The sequence below is a fragment of the Atractosteus spatula genome, unplaced genomic scaffold, assembly GCF_055471065.1.
Source record: "Atractosteus spatula isolate fAtrSpa1 unplaced genomic scaffold, fAtrSpa1.hap1 Scaffold_2, whole genome shotgun sequence".
In the NCBI taxonomy this organism is placed as follows: Eukaryota; Metazoa; Chordata; class Actinopteri; order Semionotiformes; family Lepisosteidae; genus Atractosteus; species Atractosteus spatula.
The window spans coordinates 769,023-786,863 of NW_028296763.1; the positions used below are offsets into that span (position 1 = coordinate 769,023).

At 48.0% G+C, this 17,841-nt stretch overlaps 1 pseudogene; it reads right to left on the reverse strand.

Annotated features, from left to right (window-relative positions):
* Window positions 1-840: 840 nt before the first annotated feature.
* Window positions 841-1,046, reverse strand: LOC148808707 (U2 spliceosomal RNA; annotated as a pseudogene).
* Window positions 1,047-17,841: the final 16,795 nt, after the last annotated feature.

Here is a 17,841-nt window from a genome sequence, read left to right on the forward strand (position 1 = left end):
AGGGCATTGCTGATCACCTCTTCCTCGAAATGAACTCCGTCCTCTCCCCGTCGTCTCGTAGCACAAAACATACAGCATGTCGCACTCTTCCTTCCCTTGAAAAGAATCCTCCCTCCATCGTCGCAAAAATGGCTGGAAAAAAACCGCCACGCAAAAAAAGGCTTCGAGTGTCCCCGAAAAAAACGATCCGTCTCTCCCTTTCTCCTGGCTAAGACGCAAGTTGCGGACAAGCCACACACTTGATCCTAGCCAAAAGGCCGAGAAGCGATGCCCCTAAAGGCGCGGACCGATGTGCGGGCGTTCCGCTGGCGCACAGTGGCGCAGGCCAACTCCTCTGGAGCCCGGGACCCGCGCAGCTGCTGGCCTCCCTGCAGCCAGAGGCCTGCCGCCGGACTCTGCTCCCCCTCTCTGTCTGCCTTCCTGCCAGTCCCGGGCGGGGGCCCTGCTCTTTGATCTTCTGTCAACGGCCCGACAACGACCGCAGCCGCGGGGGGTGCCAGCCGCCCGGCCTCCTTAGCTTAGGCCCCTCCCAACGGCAGCAGCTGTGCCCAACCAGCTGCAAGTGAAAGCCGATTGCCAGCACCTGCGGGCAGAGGTAAGGGGCAGCTCTCTCTCAGGAGGGAGGGACGGGGACATGAGCACGTACGCACACATGCCTGCCTGCCAAAAAAAAAAGAAAGAAAAGGTGGATATACTAAGTTTTTTGGAGGGAAAAAGCCCAGCTGTTGAAAGGGGCCCGCCTGCAAGGACAGGGACGGACAGACACACACACACACACACACACACACACACACACACACAAGCCTTGCTAGCTACGTCTGTCTTTTCACCGCTGAGAGAAGGTAGTGCACCGTTCCCGGAGGCGCTGCAATACCGGGCCGATGCGTGGAGAGGACGGAGCAAGCTCCTGATCCAGCTCCCTGTTCCAAAAATCCGTTTAATATGTGGTCCCCCGATGTCCCCTTCTTCTGATACGGGGACGTATCATATATTAAACTGATAAGAACAGATTTTTTTTGTTTTTATTGCAAAATTAGAAAATCAATTTTCCATGACAAAATTCAAGGTGTCATCCAGTATCATTATACATCAGTTTCAACACAAGCTGCGTGATATCCCCATTTCTGTACATCTCTTTTAAGTCGAAATTTGACTTTGTGTACTATTTGCTGATAGATACTATTAACCGTTCTTACTTTGCCCTTACGAATTAAAACATCTCTTGTGTCCCACAACTCAACCTTGACCATACTGATAAGGAACCATAACAGGAAATTGACACTACCCCTTTTAACCCCCCCCTTGATCCCATACAGTACCACCGATGTCGACACATGAAAAGATACATCCAACAATCTGAAGAATCTATTACATTTCTTCCATACCTTTTGTCCAGAAAAGCATGTTTTATTGTCTCTGTGCTTTTACATTCTTCTCGTGGGCACACAGAGTTCCTCGTCAATTTATGCTTATAAAGTACCTCACACACTGGCAGCCGCCCCCACACAATCTTCCAGTTGAGGTCGACGAGCCTGTGTTCCAGATCCCGTGGTTGGATTCTAGGCCACACAGCCTTCTTCCCTTTCCACTCTATTGGGATCTTAATCGCGTCTATCAGATGCTGATATAGCAGTCTATGATTCAGTATTATCGATACTTCCCCTCTGTCCCAGTATCTCTTTAGCCACGTTTGAGCATGTTTATAGTGCCAAGGGAGATCACTTCCATGCGGCACTACATTTGACCATGACACCAAAAATCTCACACATTGCGCAAACCAGAAATGCATAAAATGTTGGTGCGCATGACTCACAGGAGAGCTTAAGGCCAGGCACAGATTGGACACAAAAATACAGTCCAACTTTAATGGGAAATCCAGGACACCTCTTCCACCCTGCTCTATTGGTCGAACCATATCCACTCGCTTGATATACTCATACTTACCACCCCAAATGAAACGGAACACTTCGCTGACCAAAGTGCAACTGAGCTTTGCCGGCAGAGGATAAACATATGTCAAATAAACAAGGAGTGGTAAAATATCCACTTTCAATACTAGCACCTTCCTAATCAGAGTCAGTCTTAGCTTTGTCCAAAGACCCAATTTCCTCCTCACCATTCCGATTCTCGAAATCCAATTACAATATCCCGAGCCTCTTCGCAGAAAATCAAGTCCCCAAATCCTTATAGGACCTGTGCACAAAATAAAACCGCCAACCCACTGCTGTGATACTTCACTGGAGCTGAAAGTTTTAAAAGTACTTTTCGCTGCCTTCAAACGTGCACCGGATGCCCTCGAAAAAACTTCAAAAATTTCTAGAGCAAAACTCAAGCTAGAAGTGGTTCCTACCAATAACGTCACATCATCTGCGTACATTGTCAATTTAAGTCTTTCACTTCCACTTCCTGGTAATACCAAACCATCTATTCTTTTATCACCTCGAATAGCAGATGCAAAAGGCTCCATATACATTACGAATAAAATTGGCGAGAGAGGGCAGCCCTGTCTCACCCCTGCCTTCTGATGAATTAAATCTCCCAGCCAACCATTTATCGCTGCTCTGCTGCCTACATTATTATATAGAGTCTGGAGCCAACCTATCATGGTTGGGCCAAATCCCATTTTCTCTAGTACCAGCCACAAAAACTCATGAGAGGCTCTATTGAAAGCTTTTTCAAGGTCTAGGTTAGCTAATATTAAAGGCACACCCCTCTGTTCTGCCCATTCTATAGTGTCTCTTAATAGCTGCAAAGTCCATCTGCTTGACCTCCCTTTCACTCCGCAAGTTTGGTCCCTTCCTATTACAGTGGGCATCACAGACGACAAGCGGTGGACAAGCAATTTAGCCATTATCTTATAATCTACACACAATAGTGTTAAAGGTCTCCAATTTCTCAACAATGTGTGATCCCCTTTCTTATATACCAAAGTTAAAATTCCTTCCCTCAAAGACTGTCCCATAAACTTTTTATTAAAAATCTCTTCCATCAATCTCAAGAGGAAAGGACCTAAAATCCCCCAAAAGGTTCCAAAAAAAATTCCACCGCGTACCTTCCCCTTTTTTAACGATCTCATCGCCGCCTCCAGCTCAGACAACTCCAAGGGTCTTTCCAGTCCATCCCTTTCTTCTTCCGACAGAGTCACTTGTAGTGTCTGGAGCACTGCTCTGGCTGCCTCCCTCTCACATGTCTTCTCCGAGAAAAGATCTTCGTAAAACTGTTGTTTCTCGGAGCATTCCCTCTCGATCTGAGATCTGTTCACCACTAGTGCTTGTAATTGCATACAGGACCCTCTTCTCCTGCCTTTTCCTAACTTTATTAAAGAAAAATGTGGAGCACTTCTCATAGTGCTCCAAGACTTCTATTCTCGCCCGGAAAAGAAAATCTCTTGCTCTTCTCTTGTGATGTTCTTTTACCTGTTTTACGAGATCCTTAATCTGCTGTACCGGCTCCTCACCTGGGGGCGCCGTACCATCTCCATTATCATAAACTGTCTCTAAGTTTTTCTCCAATGTCTCCAAATCCTCCCTCTCCTTCCTCCTCCTCTCCCTACAATACTTCCTGGAAACTTTCCCTATTACAATTTTGGTCTCTTCCCATAACTCCACCAAAGATCTACCCTCCGTCTTTCTACTCAAAAGCCTTTCTAATGTCCTCTCCATCATCCTTCTATAGCTTCTTTCTTCTAACACTGCACAATTTAACCTCCACGCTCCTCTGCCAAAATTAGGTCCAAAATCCTCTACCTCAATATTCAACATGCAATGGTCCGAAAACCATACTGGAGTCACTCTAGCATTCTCCACTTTAATCTTACTGGAGGCGAAGACATAATCCAGCCTCCTTCTTACACCTCTAGTATTACTCCAGGTGCATCCCACCCCGGATGGATTGCCCTCTTTATGACAATCCTTCAGGTTGTACATGCGCACCATGTCCTTCACCACCCTGGCATCCCCATCCTTCTCGTTATCTGTCTGTGTTAAAATCTCCACCTATTACCACCACCCTATTCGTGACGCACAGCGGACTCAAGCTGGCTAAAAAATCCCTGCTCTCCCAGATTGCAGCTGGCGCATATACGCACACAAACCTAAAATCCAGACTGTTAATCTTTGCATCCACGTATAACAGCCTACCTGGCTCACTCACCCTCACCTCTCCACACTCCACTTGAGGATCCCCAAAAAGGATCCCTATCCCTGTGGAGTTCACGCTTCCGATGCTCCACCTTGAGGTGCCATGGTCCCACAAGGCAGTCAGCGCCTCCAGATCTTTCCCATCTTTAATATGAACCTCCTGTAAGAAACACACGGTAGGTTTCAATTTCTTAATGTACTCAAAAACAGCAATTCTCTTGTCTGTATCTCACAATCCTCTCACATTTATGGTCAAGATATTACTCATTAGTTGTTAATGCTGAGGGGTTAGGTCCAAGCCTTCTGGGCTTTTCCCTCACCCTCCTTGATGTAGGTCTGTAGATCAGACCCACACCTAATTACATCCTCTCTTTTCTTTCCTTCGAGACCCATCCCTAGGACTTCCCTCCCACTATAATAAAAAAAATGGCTTAACACTACTAAACTGTTTTAAAATATCCTTAATTTTCTCAATACCTTTAGGGTATCTCACCCCATGTGGTTTGTTTTAAGAAAGCACTGGTGGTCTCAAGGTCAAGTCTCCAAAAACTCCCTACCTGCTTCACTTTCCGTAGTAAATCCTAATTTTTTCTGGCGGTCTCTTTTAGCTGAGTCCCCAGCCCTTTGAGTTTCCCTGTCCTTGATTAATTCAACTAGGGCCTGCTGTGCAGCTATGGCTGTCTTCTGGTCTCTACTTGTTATCCTAATTAAATTCCTGCCCTCTATCTCAAAAACCACCCCCTCTTGTGCTAATTTTGCCACAATAGGGAAGGATGAGAAATCAATCTGGCCCTCATCATTAATTTTCTGTTCGGACAGAAAATCTGTCGTTGCAGGAACTGAGTCCTACCAACCCACAAGGACGCTTACTATGACCAGAAACACCCTCCACCTGTTTCTCAGACTCCCCACTTGTTTGAGGGGCTGTCTCAGCTACCACCTCGGGAGTTGAGACCTCCTCACTACTCTCTCCTCCTTCTAATTTTCTTTTCACAGCCCCTCCAGACCATTCCGTTCCCCCTTCCTTCTCGCCTATGGTTTGCTGAATGGTACTCATAATGTCCTGCATTGCTTCCAGATTTTTAGCAGTCCGAGCTGCAATGTCCTCAACCGCTGTTGGAATCTCTTCCTGGTCTACCTCTGGGTCCAGGGTGGGACTGTCATTCTCCTGACCCTGGACTTCAGCCAATTTCTGTGTCCCTCCTTCTGCCACTTCTCCGCCTGTCTCCTCCTTTGCTCCGTCCAGCCCCTCAGTCGCCTCCTCTCCGTCCTCTGGACCTGGAACAGAGAGGGACAAAGAAGGCCCAGCAACCCCAGACACGCCCCCTGCCGCCTCCCTGCTTACCGAAGTATGGCTCAGAGGGCAGTCCTTATACAAATGACCCTCTTCCCCACGCAGGTTGCAGGTCTTTCCCTTCTTGCAGCTCGCTCCAACATGTCCTGTTTTCCCACACTTTCTGCAAACTACTTCTTTGCAGTTTGCAGCAAAATGTCCCTCTTTACCACACCTTCTACATGTCAAGGGTTGTCCCGGATAATGCAGATATCCACGATTGACTCCAATATAAAAGGTTGCTGGAGGGTGCAAAAAACCGTCTTCCTGAGCGCTGATAGTTCTCAGACGAACAAAATACTTCCTTTTCCCTGTCCAGTATCTATTTCTATCTATAACTTTCGTGCTCTTTGCAGTAATGTCCACAAATCTTCTTAGGAAGATTTCTACATCTTCCTCTGGCACATAGGGGTTAAACATGTGTACCGTTAAAGGTCTATTCTCCCTTACAAAAAGTGGCTCCACAACATAGTCACTCAGTGGTTTCTTGTCTCGGTTGTTTTTAACCATTTCCCACACTCTGCTACATATCATTCTGTTAGACAAAGACAGGTCATATGTCTTTTTCCCTAGAAAGTCCTGTAGACAATACACATCCTCAGGGCCTAATCCAAAAAACCCAAGGACTATCTCCTCGCCAAATACTTCTGTCTCTTAGAAATCTCTCACCAGCTTCTTCCTTCTGTACAAAACGAATGGTGTTTCTCAGTTGACCTTCTTTACTGCTGGCGCCCTCTAATGGCCTTCCCGAAGAACCTCTTCCAGCCGAAGCCGCAACTGCTGCATAATTTCTCCGCTCTTCTCTTCCAGGTCTTCTTCCCAAAGCTCCAGTTTCTTCACCAGCCAGGGTCCTCCCTGCTGTAGTGGGGTCATCTCCAGGAGCCGGCTCCATCCCTCCGTCCTCTCCGCCGCTCCCTCTCTTAAGTCGCCGCCGCCGATGCTCTCCTCTCTCCTCTCTCCTCTCCGTCGCTGCCATCTCGGTCCCCCAGCCAAGTCGTCAAGCCGCGGGCATGCCACGTACTTTCAGATCTTGGCCAAAAGGCTGAGAAGCGATGCCCCTAAAGGCGCGTACCGACGTGCGGGCGTTCCGCTGGAACCAACAGTTAATATACCATTAAATTAAGAGAGGGAGCGGATTTTTTTTTGTTTTTTATTACAAAAATAACAAAATCACAAACTATTTACAGAAAAAAAAACTAATGATAACAGTGCAACGCAAAGCAGAAACAATACCAAAGAAACAAAACAAAAAACACTGCTAACCAAATTAAGACATACAATGTACCATTAACCCCTTCCACCTTTCTTTTGTGGCGTGGAGTCCTCTTTTACGGATGTCTAAGATGATTTCACATTTCACTCGGTACAGCAGTCTATTATACAACCCCGTCACACTTAGTTGAACCCCATTTTTGACTAGGCAATTCCGCGCCTTCCACAGTTCCAGTTTCACATGACTCATGAGTACCCACAATACCCAAGTCGTCTCCCGGGGATACACTTCTTTCTTTAAACCGTATAAAACCACATTCAAAGTAAGTACAAAATTCAAAGCAATCATTCCAAACAATAGGCTGCATTTTGCCCACACTCTCCCCGCATACACACAGTCCCAAAAAACATGGCGGATGGACTCCAACTTATTACACGTCGCCCTCGGGCAGTGCGTCTGCAAAGTCAGTTTGTGGCGATGCAAGAGCTCTCGCACAGGGAGCCGCTGCCATGCAATAAACCAGTTCAGATCCATCAGGTCGTGCTGCAGCCCTCTGGGCTTGATCCGGCTCCACGCGTCTTTGGGCAGCCCCCCGACCAGGTCCGCTGTGCTTCTGGCCATCACCGTCCCGTACAAGGCCCTGTGGTCGGACAACACTCTGCCTTCCAGACCCTGTGCGTGCTTGCCGATCCACCGGTAGGCCTGACGATAGTGCCAGGGCATGTCTTCTCCATGGGGCGCCTTATTGTCCCACTCAAAAACCCCCCTCAACTTTCCCGCCAACCAAAACCGAACAAAATAAACCCCCACATGTTCCACAGGCCTCTTTGAGGCCGCACACAACGATGAAACAAAAAGACAGGACAATTTAGCAGGCAAGGATGGAACCCCCCTTCCTCCCTCCTCAATGGGTCGACACATGTCCACACGCCCGATGTATTCATATTTTTTGCCCCACATAAACCAGAAAACCTCCCTCGTCAAATATCGATTGAGCCTCAAAGGCATGGGGTAAACTGAGGCCAAGTACCCTAAGAGCGCCAGCACCTCGATCTTGATGATAAGGGCTTTCCCCACATAAGTCAGACCCTTATTCTTCCACCACCCCAAGCGTACCTTCTCCAACTTCTCGAGCCAGTTGTAATTGGCCGTGTCTTCCTCTTTAAAATGCACACCCAGGATTTTCAAGGGGCCCCTGCACACTTGTAGTCCCCCCCACTCCATCCTGTCTGTCTCTCCACCTGCCAAAAAATTTAATGTGGCTCTTCCCTCTATTCAGTTTGGCCCCAGAGGCCTTGGCAAAAACTGCCAGATGGTTTAGCGCCCCCTGCAGGTCCACATCGGAAGCCATGAACAGAGTGATATCATCGGCATATAGGGCAATTCTAGCCCTCTCCCCACCACTCCCAGGCACCAAGATACCCTCTATTTTTGGGTCAGCACACACCAACCGGGCATAGGCCTCGATATACAACACAAAAAGCAGTGGAGAGAGAGGGCACCTCTGTCTCACTCCCGCATCCTGCCACACCATACCTCCGACATGCCCGTTGAGCAAGATTTTGCTCCCCACCTCCCTATACAAAAGCCGGACCCAACCAATGAAATGAGGACCGAACCCCATACGGTCCATTACCCGCCATAAAAAATCGTGAGACACCCTGTCAAAGGCCTTTTCCAAATCGAGGCTGACCAACATAAAAGGGACATCTCTCTGCCCCGACCAGGCAATAACATCCCTCACCAGTTGCAGCGGCCAGCTGATCTTCCGCCCTTGAGCCCCACAGGTCTGTTCTTTCCCAACAACTGTTGGGAGCACCTTTTTCAACCTGTTCACCAAGGCCTTCGCCAGAATCTTATAATCGGTGCACAGCAATGTCAGGGGTCTCCAATTTCTCAAGTCCGTAGCCTCTCCCTTTTTATACAAGAGTATTAACAGGCCCGTCCTCATAGAGGTTCCCAGGTACCCTTTTTCCAGGGCCTCATTTAAGACTAAAAGCAAGATGTCCTTCAACTCTTCCCAAAAGACAGAATAAAATTCCACAGGCAGGCCGTCCATACCAGGCACTTTACCCCTTTTCAGGTCACGCATTGCTACTGCCAGTTCTCTTACAGTAAAGGCCCCTTCCAAGCCTGCCCGTTCCTCATCCGTGAGTGCTGACGCCACAGACCCTAAAACATGCTCCACGGCTGCGACTTCTGTCTCCTGCTTTGTAAACAGCTCCTGATAGAAGTCAGTTGCGACACGCAACATACCATCCCTATCGGTCACTGTTTTGCCCTGTCTATCCCGCAACCCTTCCACCACTCTCTTGCACTGCCTTTCCTTCATACTCCGGAATTGAAAAGAAGAGCATGTTTCTTTAAACTGCAGGTTGTCTATGTGAGCTTTAAAAAGGTATCTGCGAGCCCTGGTTTCGTAAAAACTCCTCAACTGCTCCTTTTGCCTATTAATGTCCTCAAAGTCCACGGCCATACCTTTATTGCAGTTCTCATATAATAAATTCAAGCGCTCCTGTAGTAATCGCCCTTCCTTCTTTTCCTGCACCTGCCTCTCCGTGCAATAGGCCCTTGTGACTCTTTGGATCTGTCTTTTGACCATATCCCACCATCTTAACAGGGAAGGCTGCTCACCTCTTTCCACCCACAGCTTCTCCAATTTCCTTTTTATCAAATTTCTATAAGCTGCCTCTTCTAATACCTTGGTGTTCAACCTCCAACACCCCTTTCCAAACTTAGAGCCTGAGCCAGCTATTTCGACCCTTACCAGGTCGTGATCAGAATGCCAAAAGGGTGAGATAGATGCACTCTCTACCACTAGCCCCCGGGATGAAAAGACGTAGTCCAACCTCCTGGACTGCCCCCTTGAATTTCTCCAAGTGGGGCCTGCTTTCCCTTTTGTGGCTCTAGCAACACAGTCCACCAACCCATACTGCCCCAACATTCTGTGTATTAACCTAACATCAGGGTGATCCTTATCCGCCAAGTCAAGATTAAAATCTCCACCTATGATCACCTTCCTGTTAGTAAGACAAAAAGGAGCCAAGTTTGCATAAAAGGTAGTTCTTTGAGAGGCTACAGCAGAAGCATACACGCCTAAAAACCACCTGCAAAGTCTCACAAACTTGGAAGGTATTCCCGCTTCAAACCAGACTTCCTCAGGCGTTTTACCCACCAAGCTGCAGTCTCCCTCTTGCACCCTTACAGGTGCTTCGTCTACGCTCAGAGCCGGCCCTGGAGAGCAGGAGGACGCCGCCAGCACATCTTGGAAATTTGGTATGGAGATCACAAGTTCCTTGCGTATATCCGCACCGACGGGTACTGAGCTATCCGTCTCCGATTCCAGTTCCATCTCTTCTGTACTCCGACCTGCCTTCCTGCTAGAGACCTCTTCCGGCTCCAAATTCTTCCTTTTCGCCTTGTGTTTTGTCAAAACCTGTTCTGCCTCCGTTTCGTCCACCTTCTCAGCCCAGCTGATTCCCCCAACCGCCGCCTTCATCACTTCCAGACCAGACGGGCCCCCTGTCTCTACGTCTTTCACTCCACTTAAGGTAAGTTCAGACTCTTGCGATGTTTCGGCAATGACCTCTGTCTGAGCCTCTCCCCTTCCAGCCTCTGCACAAACCTCCGTATCCATGCTACCCTCCTCCTCCAAACCACCTTGATGACTAGCTTCAGGAGCACGTGAAGCTGAACCTGCATCCCACACTACTGCTGCGAAACTCTTCTTCCTCTGGGTGCAATCCCTGAACATATGCCCTACACCCCCACACAGATTACATTTAACGTCTTCAGTGCAGTGCGCAGCCAAGTGCCCCACACCCTCGCAGTTCCGGCACACCACCTCACGGCAGTCAACCACATTATGGCCTGGCTGTCCACAACGCCGACACACAGCGGGCTGTCCGTAGTAATAACAATATCCTCTGTTAGAACCTAACAAAAAGGATGCTGGGGGGTGCAAAAGGCCATCGGGGGCTTTCACATCAGTCCGAAACCTCACCTTGTAGCGCCTTTTCCCTGTCCAATACTTCTTCTTATCAATTATCCTTTCTCCCACGCCTTGTATATCCACAAAACGCTTCAGATAACAAACGATATCCTCCTCCGGCACGTATGGGTTAAACATGGCTACAGTTAAAGTCTTCAACTCCCGGGCAAACAAAGGCTCAATAATGTAGTCAGAAAAAGGCTTCGCATTCTGTTTCCCATTAGCCGTGCTCCAAACCCTCTGAACTAAATCCTCCGATATAAGTGATAAGTCAAAGATCTTCTTACCCGGGAAGTCCTGTAAGCAATAGACGTCCTCAGGTCGTAACTGTAGAGCAGTCTGCATAACCTCCTCCTCGAAGACGTCCCTGGAGTCCAGATCCCTCTTTGTTCCACTGTTCCGCAGCACGAACCGCACAGCATGCCGAACTCTCCCCTCACGAGATCTCGCAGCTCCATCCATTGCGACAAAGGTCCTGGCCGGAAAGCTCCGCCAAAAAAGAAAAACCGGGAAAAAAACTCCTGGCGCCGATCCCTCCTCTCTCTTTCTTCTGACTAGAACCAAGCTGCGGGCAGGCCACACACTTGATCCTAGCCAAAAGGCCGAGAAGAATTTTTTTTTTATTACAAGAATACAAAAGGGAACAAATTTCAAAAATCTCATAAACAAAACAAGAACCACACAGTACACCAAAAGACACGAATACCACAGAACTATCTTTTACCACATAACACCACACTTTCCCTAATCCCCGCCCTTATTCAAAACCAAACCCTCCCACACCCAAATATTTGCATTTCAGCCAAAGATGCAAACCCTCCGTAACATAAAACCATCCTATCAACATAATTTATACACAGATAAATATAGTTGACCCCTTTTTTCCGTACAACCCTCTGTCTAAACTCCGTCAGGTCGTCAAAAACAAACCCTTCCACCTCTCTTTAGCGGCCGAAAAACCCCACCGTGCAATGTCCCTTTTGACGCGTGTCCGGATGTCTGTATTAATCCTCCCTACCACCGCCCCACTCGTGAGATACACAGCATGCTTAACCACCTCATCCCTGGATGCCCAAATATGGAATTTAACCAAACTGACTACAAACCAGAGCAAAAAATTAGCACTCCATTTCCTAACCCCCGGCACCCCTTTCATAATAAGTGCATAGGTCAAAGTAAACTCTCTTGTAGCTAAAAAACAGAGTGGCACACTGTCCCCACACTGCTCTCGCAAAACCGCACTCCCAAAAGGCATGTCTTATCGATTCTGTTTCTTTACAACCCTGCCTGGGACACAAAGGCTGTCGCGACAGCCTGTGCCTAACCATTATCTCCCTGACCGGTAACCTTCCCCACACCCCAAACCAGTTTAAATCCTTAAAGCGATTGTCCAATCCACGAGGTTGAGTTCTCACCCATACTTCCCGTGTGACCCCTACTACTGCATGTTTTTCCTCCTTTCGAATCAGCTCATACATTTGCCTGTGATCCAAGGCTATTTTCTCCTTCCTGACCTGTGGGTGCGCCTTTACCCATCCCACAAGATGTCTATAATGCCAGGGTAACTTCTCCGCCTTAGGGGTTGTATTAGACCATGCCACCAGGTGGCGCATCGCATGTGATAACCACAAAAGAGCGAAAAAACGGCACGGGTGAAACGCAGTCACATTTAACAGAGTGCATGAACGAGCAACAAAGAGGCAGTCCAGCTTCAAAGGGATGTCCGGAACTCCCCTTCCTCCCTCCTCCACCTTTCTGTACATGTCTCTCCTTTTAATATACTCGTACCTCTTGCCCCAAACAAAGCCAAAGACCGCCCTCACCACCTCTCTTCTAAAGCATGCCGGTAATGGAAAAACCTCCGCCAGATATAAAAGAAGCGGCAAAATATCAGTCTTCAACACTAAAACCTTCCCCGCAAAGGAGAGTGACTGCTGTCTCCACATACCCAACTTCTGATACAGTTTGGGGAGTTTAGACTCCCAGTTCAGCCTTGCCGAATTCTCGGATTGAAACAGGACTCCTAAAACTTTGACAGGCCCTTCAGCAACTGGGAGACCCCCGACTGCCTCCCTTCTGTTCTTCCAGACCCCGAAATACTTAATAGTACACTTATTAAGATTTAAAAAGGCCCCTGTCCCAGCCGTAAAAACCTGGATAATCTGTAACACTCTTAAAACACTGTGATCTGAGACTAAAAACAAGGAGATGTCGTCTGCATAGGCAGCCACTTTCACCTGGAGTCCATTGCTTCCCAGCACCAAAACTCCTTCAATTCCCCGGTCACGTCGAAACCGTCTCAGAAGAGGTTCAATATAAAGCACGTATAGCAGGGGGGACAATGGACAGCCCTGCCTCACTCCCCGCTGCACAGACAGAAACTCCCCCAAACTACCGTTAATGCAAACTCTAGCCCCAACACCACTATAAAGAACCTGCAGCCAGCCAATAAAAACATCCCCAAACCCCATCCGCCTTAAAACTTCCCACAAAAACCCATGGTGGACTCGATCAAAAGCTTTATTTTGGTCTAGGTTGACCAAACTAAGAGGGAGACCCCTGTCCTCAACCCATTCCACCACGTCCCTAATCAGTTGCAGGTTCCAACTGATCCTTCTACCCTCAACCCCACACGTCTGATCCACTCCCACCACTGCACCCATCACCAGGCGCAGCCGGCGTCCTAACACCCTAGCCAAAAGCTTGTAATCAGAGCATAACAATTGGATAGGTCTCCAATTGTCTAGAGCACATTTTCCCCCTTTCTTATAGAGTAATGTGATAATCCCGGTCCTCATAGTTACCCCAAGGCCGCCACCAGCTAAAATCTCTTTAAAAACACCGAGTAAAAGGGGACCCAACTGCTCCCAAAATGTGCCGTAAAACTCAATGGGTAAACCGTCTACCCCCGGGACTTTACCTCTTTTTGAGCCCACCATCGCCTCTTTAAGTTCTGCCTCTGTGATGTCTCCCCCAAGATCAGACGCATCCGGAATGCTCTCAATATCCTCTAAGAATTCCTCCCAATCATCGCGACTGACTGCACTCTCTGCGAAAAGTTCTTTATAATATCTCGTCCCACATGCCACCATTTCCCCCAAATCCCTTGTGATCTCCCCACATGCATCTCTTACCTCTGTAAAAAATGCTCTTTCTTGCTTACTTCTTACAGATCTAAAAAACTGAGCCGAACATCTCTCTTGGTTTTCTAAAACGACCCCCTGCAGCCGGAAAAGGAAATCCTTAGCTTTCTTTAACCAAGCCTCCCTTAATCTGGCTTTCAGTTCTGCGGCCTTTTCTGCCCGAAAAACCCCGCCCCGATTAAAAGCAACGTATAAAGTCTCCAATTCCTTCTGTAATGCAACTAAAACACTCTTTTCCCTTAGCCTTCTCCTTCTACAGTATTCCATAGAGAGCTGCGCAATGGTCTTCTTACACAGCTCCCACCACTCGGTTTTAGACGTAAACTCAGAGAGCTTGTTTTTGAAACTGTCAATAAAATCCGAGATTAAAACCCGATACCCGACTTCTTCTAAAATGGAAACATTAAGCTTCCAATAACTGGCTTGGTAAGTTGGGCCTTCTACCTCAAGCGTTACCAAGAGAGTCATATGGTCCGAAAACCAAACTGGGAACACTTGTTCCTTCTTGATCTTACATTTCAGTGTAATAAAAACATAATCCAACCGTCGACGATGCCCCCTGCTGTTTTGCCAGGTAAAATTTTTATTCGACCGACTAAATTCTTGAAAACAATCGACAAGATTAAAACGTTGGAGAAAATCTCTCAGCCCACGTGCTCCCCCACACTGTGAGTCTGCTATGTCTATATTAAAATCTCCGCCCACCACAATCTCTCTATTGGTAAAAAACCAAGGCTCCAGATCTTTTAAGAAAGCGGCCTGCAGGCCCCTTTCTGCAGGGGCATAAACCCCGATTACTCTTACCCTGACCCTCCACCAGCACCCGTCAACCACTAGGAGGCGGCCTGGTACCACCGAGACAACTTCAGTCGCCTGAAACCCCGGATCTCCACATAAGATCCCCAATCCCGACGAATGCACCCCTCCAATACTCCACCAAGAGGGGCCTTTCTCCCACTCTCGCGAGAATCTTATCACATCCTCCGGGCCTTCCAGATGCGCCTCCTGAACAAAACAAAAACTTGGCTTTAAATCCGCCAAACAAGTAAACACCGCCACTCTTTTTACACCATCTTTCAAACCCTGAACATTGCTCGAAATGATCTTGTGAAAACCCATTTTAACATTGTCCAAAATCAAACGTCTAGTCCGTAAAGGTCGGAAAACCTCTGACCCCCAAAGGAAGGGGGAGTCATTACTGAGACCTGATAGGGTCTATAGCCTTGATCTCTCACAACACCACCAGGTGGCAACGTCCCCCCTTCATCTGGGTCACTAGACCCTCCCGGCTCCGGTGGACCTTCCGGCTGGGGTGGTCCCCCTTCCTGACCCTCAAAGGAGTCACCCAGCAAAATCTCTTCAAGGTTTTGTGCAGAGTCAGTCCCAAGACATTCCTCAGTCTCAAAAACCACTTCCCCTGCTGCTCTCTTCGCTGATTCCTCACCGTCTTCCCCTCTTTCCACGAAATCTTCCTGCCTTTTCTCCGGAACTTGAACCTCTTCTCCTCCTACCTCCTCTTCAACCCCGAAACCCTCCTCGCCCATACTCACGGAGCTCCCGGCATCACTGTCAGATACCTGTGATTCAATGTCCTCTCCCGAGGATGACAGGGTCTCCCTCTGCCTCTTTTCCTCGTTCAATGGAGCATCCTCTTCCATCACCTCTCTCCCTCTTTTCTTATCCTTTTTCTTTCTGTTGACAACAATCCATTCTGGATCTTGTGCAGTCCCTTCCTCCAGAGCCTCCTCTCCTGCAACGGTAGACAAAACTTCCTCCACCGGTTCCTGATGCGATCTTCCCTTTTTCTCCGCAGAAGTTCCTGGCTCCTGCCCTCCCTGCATCACCGATGTTCCTTCCCCTGGATCCGCTACAGCACGGCACCGCCCTTCCTCCCGGTAAGTATCCTCCGTCCTCCCGTCCTTACGCCCCGCTTCTAGATGTTCCATTCTTCTCGCCGGCCCTTCGGAGACAACTGATGCAAAACTAGCCTTCTTCCTAGGGCACATTCTATATGTGTGTCCCTGTTCTCCGCACAGGTTACAAACCAGAGGGTTTACACAGACCATCGCTATGTGCCCCACCCTGCCACACCGTCTGCAGACCATGCTCCTACAATCAATAGCAAAATGGTCCTTTTCCCCACATTTCCGACATGTCTTAGGCTGCCCCGGATAGGTCAGATACCCTTTATTCGACCCAATAAAAAAATTGGCTGGAGGGACTAACACACCACCTTCTGCTGTATCACAGGATCGAAACCTCACCATATATCTCCACTTACTAGTCCAAACATTTTCTTCATCAATCACCTTTCTTCCTTCCCCCTGAATATCCACAAACCGTCTCAAAAACGTTTGCACGTCGGCCTCAGGCACATTAGGGTTAAAAATATGTACCGTCAAAGTCTTTAATTCACGAGCAAAGAGGGGCTCCACATAAAAATGACTAAGAGGCTCCCGCTCCTTCATCAGTTGGGCTTTACACCACACCCTTGTACATTCCGGATCTGTTGTTAATGTAAGGTCAAAAATACATTTACCTTGGAAATCCTGCAAGGCCAAGATGTCCGTCTTCTCAATTCCCAGCACCTTGTAACAAACTTCTTTCAAAAATCTTCCTCTCACCATCCATTCTGCCTGCCCGTGATTCTTCAAAACAAAACGCACCGTGCCCCTCACGGGACAGCGGGCGCCCGGCCGCCATTATCGAAGGCCCCTCACCCTTCGCCGCCGTCATCTGGGAGCCCCACCTTCACCCCCTGGGCTCAACCCAGGGCGATTCCAGTGGTGGCTCTGCTCTTCCTTCCTCCTCCGCTCCCTCAGATGTCCGCACGTCCACTCCACAGGTGATGCCTTCGTCGATGTTCAAGATCTTCCTCCGGCTCTCCTTCCCCGCCCTTCACGACCTCTGACAAGCCCTCCAGCCGCAGACAAGCCACGCACCTTTGGATCTTGGCCAAAAGGCCGAGAAGAAATTTTTTTTGTTTTTAAATATATTTTATTACAAAATACATCATAAACAACCATAATCAAACCAAAATCACATCAACAACGCTGTTCATAACAAAAACAAAACCCTGTATCAGAACGGAAAGCAAAAACTCAAAACACTCCTCATTACCATAACCCCACCCCTTATTCCAATGAGCACACACCCTCCAAGAACAAAACTCTCTTAAAAACTCAGAATCATCCCTTCTACTCTAAATATCTACTAGGGATTTCCACTTTTCTTTTACCGCATGGTAGCTCCAATTTCTTAAGTCAGCTGCTATCATGCATTTGATATCCCACACAACTTTGTTCCAAACTCCCCTCACACTCCGCAACACACCTTTTTTAACTAAGACATTTCTGGCAGCCCATAATTCTAATTTGACACAACTAATCAAAAACCATAAAACAAAAGCAGTCTTCTTTGTTCTCCCCCTCCCCCCGATGCCATACATTAAGGTTGCCAGATTGATTTTAAAGCTTGTCTCTAGCATTTCTAATAAAGGCGCACACTTCCCCCACACACACTGTGCAAAATGACAAAACCAAAACACATGTTCGATCGTCTCGACAGCTTGGCAGTCCGCTCGTGGGCATCCGGCCTGCCTGGTGAGCTTGTGCTTATACAAAACGTCCCGCACCGACACATACAGGCAGTTAAGTTTGACGGGGATGTTTGGAACCCCACTACCTCCCTTCTCGATTGGACAGTACATGTCGATGCGCTTGATGTACTCATATTTCTTGTTCCATAAGAAATCAAAGGTTACTTTAACAAGATATCTATTGTATCTTGCAGGCATTGGGAAGACATAGGCGAGGTGTATTAGAGCAGGTAAGACTTCTGTCTTTAATATTACAACTTTCTCCACAAAAGTTAAGTCTATCGCTCCATCGCTGTAGTCTCAACCTTGTGACTTCTAAAGTTTGCAACCAGTTTTGGTGCACCATCCCCTGATCTTGAAAAAAGATGCCCAATACTTTCAAGGGGCCCTTACAAAAGTCTAACCCATATATCCCTCCCTCCCT